Source organism: Euphorbia lathyris, chromosome 10 (assembly GCF_963576675.1).
Source record: "Euphorbia lathyris chromosome 10, ddEupLath1.1, whole genome shotgun sequence".
In the NCBI taxonomy this organism is placed as follows: Eukaryota; Viridiplantae; Streptophyta; class Magnoliopsida; order Malpighiales; family Euphorbiaceae; genus Euphorbia; species Euphorbia lathyris.
Window position 1 is genome coordinate 36753352 of NC_088919.1, and position 4752 is coordinate 36758103.

Here is a 4752-nt window from a genome sequence, read left to right on the forward strand (position 1 = left end):
GTCTGAGCGATTATCCTCATAATGGTCACCAGAGAGATTCTGGGAATCAGACATGGTGTTCTTGAGAACTTCTTTGCAAAAGCTTAGAGATTAGGAATTTAGAGAGAGAGGGAAAGTTCGAGTGCGAATTTCAAACGTAAACGGTGAATAGTGAGAAATCGTTCAAATATAACTTTTCTGCCGTTATCACATGCTTTGAATGTCATCAAACTGGCCATATCAAATCAAGCTGTCCTACCTTGAGGAAGGAAAAGAAGAACAGCAAGAAGGCAATGGTGGCAACCTGGAGTGACATGCTCAGCAGAGATGGAATCCTCAGCGGAATGTCCAGTGTGACTTCTGTGGGAAGAAAGGACACACCACAAAGGTGTGCTGACATGCTCAGCATTGGGGTGCTGACCAGCTAGTGAGATATCCCCAACGGAAGGTCAGTTGTGACTTCTGTGGGAAAAATGGGCACACTATCCAAGTGTGTCGTCATAAGATTAAATACGATGTTTCACCTGCTGAGCCTAAGAAACAAGGACCCAAAAAGACTTGGGTACCTAAAGTTAACTAGCTATATTGTAGGTAAGCCTGAGGTGTGCTGAGAAGTCAAAGATGTGGTACATTGACAGCGCATGCTCGAGGCATATGACTGGTGATGAAACTCAGTTCATCACACTTGTGCATAAACGAGGTGGAAGCGTAAGTTTCAGAGACAACAAAAAGGGTAAGATAGTAGGGTCAGGAACCGTTGGTGGTAATCCTACTATTGAGTCCGTCTCCCTAGTCAGTGGACTTAAATATAACTTACTGAGCGTAGCTCAGCATGTGATAACGGCAGAAAAGTTATATTTGATAACACTGGATGTAAAATACTCGAGGGAAAAACAAATGAATTAATTTTAACTGCCCCTCTTGTTGATAACACTGGTGTTCTTGAGAACTTCTTTGCAAAAGCTTAGAGATTAGGAATTTAGAGAGAGAGGGAAAGTTCGAGTGCGAATTTCAAACGTAAACGGTCAATAGTGAGAAATCGTTCACTATTTATAGACAACGGATGGTGATTTGAAAGGTCGAAAGAAACGGTGGGAATTTGAACCATCGGAAGTCAGTTATTACTGACATTAATTGCGAAAAGCGGCGCGTGCTTTTACTAATGATGACACTTACGTCATCCTAGAAGCTACGTAACTACGCGTGCTGATGCGCCCTCACCTAACTCGAGATGAGGACTCACTAAGGGATAAGTGTACCCCGTCGTTATCAAGTAATAAATTTCTGGTTTAAGTCCAGGTTATCGTCCACAGGATTTATTTCTGCAAGTATCAAGCTACTTGGTCTCGGATGTTATCTAGGCTTAGGGGGTTTTGAGTTTGGTTTGTTTAATTAATCTACTCATAGGTTGAATTATACTAATCCTAGCTAAGTTATCTAATTCTAACTAAATTATCTAAGTTATTCTACGCCTAACTAAGTTACTCTACCCCTAATTGATCTTTCATTAATGAAACTATTCGAAGGAACATGGTATGAACGATAATAATAAAGATAGATTATCAAGTCTATTGAATAAAGACCTAATCTGAGTCACTTGTATTCAAGGCGATTAACCCTACTTACCCTCCTGAGGTTCCTAGCGCGTGATTCCCTAAGGCCGAAACTAGGTCTAAGGCTCAGTAAATTGGCGCTTAATCAACTAAGAGTTTGTCAATCTCCTAGGCTCTGACTAGGTCAGATTCAGCTCGCAATATGTGCCTACTAGATTTTGGGGCTTTTGAATGAGTTAAACCAATTGAATAAAGCGTAAGACAAGGATTAAACAATAAACATAGAACAAAACAAGAGCTAAATTATTATTAAAGGCGAAGGTAATTGTCACAAGATACAATAAGTCAAGTTCGGCAACTGTATCAAAGAGTACAAACATGGAAAGATAAAAGGAGATACAAAAATCCCTTTCAGGGAACCTGTTTACTCTGCAGCCGGCGACTTGATCTTAAGGACGGACCTTGATAATTCCTCGGTAGAAAGCTTTGAAGGAGCTTCAATGGAGGTTGAGGAAGATGGAGAAGATGAAGAGGAATTACAAGGGGAAAGCTAAAATAATTTACAAAAACGAAAGATCCCTAATTTACAATTGAAAATTCCTATTTATAGACGCGTCTCGGGCCTCGTTTTGACCTATTTTCGTGTCCTAGTTGGTGTAGGAAGACGTGGGGCCGAACGTGGCTTCGTGGGGGTGGAATTGGTCTTTTTGACCAATTCCCGCAGGGCTGCTCGCCGAGCAGGGAAGGCTGCTCGGCGAGCAGGGCTGCTCGCGCCGAGCAGCGCCCTGCTCGACGAGCAGGCCTCCAGGGGCCTGCTCGGCGAGCAGAAATGGCCCGTGGGGCCCTGCTCACCGAGCGTTTTCGCCCGAAGCGTGCTCGATCCAAGCTCGATGAGTTCCGCGACCTTTTTCGTCCAACTTCACACCTGCATACGCATAAAAACTCCGGAAAACATTAGTCCAAAAAGCCAAATTGATCCGTCAATCACTTATTTTGAGCAAACGCTTCGTTTGGTGCGACTTTTGACGGACCAATTAGCTTCAAAAGATAACAGAATTCTAATACGCATGCTATTTCGGCCGTATTTGCCTAAATTGATTACAAAACGAGCCTAAACGGCGAAAAGTAAATAGAATGTTTTCAATTCCTAACTAACTCACACAAAAGCATTTAAATGCGAGAATTGCTCGCTTATTAGCCAAATAACTCTAAACCGTCCTAAAACCGTACCCAAAGATAGGGGTTTTTGACCCCTATCAAACCTCCTCGCACTTAAAACTTTACTTGTCCCCAAGTAAACTAAAAAACTAAACCCGCCATCACAAACAAGCTAGAAAACTTCCCAGTTTGACTAGGTGCTTGACACAATTTCGAGCATCTGTAATTACATGCATTCGGAAATACAAAGTAGAGACACGATATCCAAAAGCTGCATTTCAATTATCATGGGTCATAGTTTTAAGCAAATGGACACATGTTCAATTAAACGAGTTTAAGGGGATCGCTAGGTAAAACACCTCACCATAGGTAGTTCACTCATTCACACAATTTTGGTGGCTAAAGTGTTTACTCTCGAAACTCAAGTTTAATATCACATGCCTTCAATTCTTAAGTTATCTACCTAAGTAATGATTTTAGCATTTCTTCAAAAGTAGGGTCTAAATGCAAACTGTAGCTCATGCTTTTACAGATACAAGAGTTGTGTCCTACGCCTAAACTAGTTGTCATGCAATTTTAGATTCGGTTCTCAACCCTCAAAGACAAATAACGAAGTTTAGATTCGAAGGAGGTTCACGGTTTTAGGTCCTAAACATGCAAAAACATAAGTAAAGCAAAAATAAAACATCAAAACGCAAACCTAAACTAGACACGACGCAAAAAAAATTAAAAATTTATACAATTTTTGTAAGTTTGTCTACCCCTCCTCCTCACACTAAAACATGAAATAAGTTCCAACATTGCATCACAAATCATGAAGTACGAGTGTAAAGAGTTACGGTGGAGAAGACAACTTACTGATCGGCCGCCCATTCTGTGCTTGTCTGTAGGCGCAGAACTTGTACGTCCGAATCGTTTTTGCCAAGATAAAGCTTTAGGCGGTGCCCATTTACCTTTTGGGTGGCTCCATCCCTCCCTTTGATTTCAACCATTCCGGAAGGGTGTGCGTTGATGACCGAGAATGGTCCGTGCCATCTACTTTTGAGTTTGCCCGGGAAGAATCTCAGTCGGGAGTTGTATAGTAGTACTTGATCACCTATTTCAAAGGTTTTCTTTTGTACTTTCCTATCATGCACCCTTTTGGTTCGTTCTTTGTATAGCTTGGCATTTTCATAAGAGTTGTACCGGAGTTCATCTAGTTTGTGCAGCTGTGTTAGCCATAGTTCACCTGAAAGTTTTGGGTCAAAATTCAAATATTTTAACGCCCAATAAGCCTTATGCTCTAGTTCAACCGGTAAGTGACAAGATTTTCCGAAAACTAAACGATAGGGGGACATTCCTATTGGAGTCTTGAAAGCTGTCCGATATGCCCAAAGAGCATCATCCAGCTTAAGGCTCCAGTCTTTTCTAGCATTCCCTACTGTTTTTTCAAGAATACGTTTCAACTCTCTATTTGACACTTCTACCTGGCCACTCGTCTGAGGGTGGTAGGGTGTTGCGACCCTATGAGCTACGCCATACTTTTGGAGCAACATGTCAAATTGCCTATTGCAAAAATGGGATCCCCCATCACTGATGATGGTCCGGGGGGTCCCGAATCTGGTGAAAATATTCTTTCTCAGAAATCTCATCACTACTCGAGCATCATTTGTGGGTAGAGCTTCTGCTTCTACCCATTTGGAAACATAATCAACCGCCATAAGAATGTATTGGTTGTTGTGTGACATGGGGAAGGGTCCCATGAAATCTATGCCCCAAACATCAAATAGCTCACACACGAGTATACCTTGTTGAAGCATCTCATTTCTCCTAGAGATATTCCCCACTCTCTGACATGCATCACAATATTTAATATAGCTATTAACATCTTTATGCATTTGTGGCCACCAAAACCCACTTTGGAGGATTTTTGCCACTGTCCTATCTGGCCCGAAGTGGCCACCTGGTTCCCTAGAATGACACATATTAATCACTGAATCTACCTCCTCTTCAGGTATACATCTCCTAATTATGCCATCAGTGCAGAATCGAAATAAATATGGTTCTTCCCAAAAATATTGCT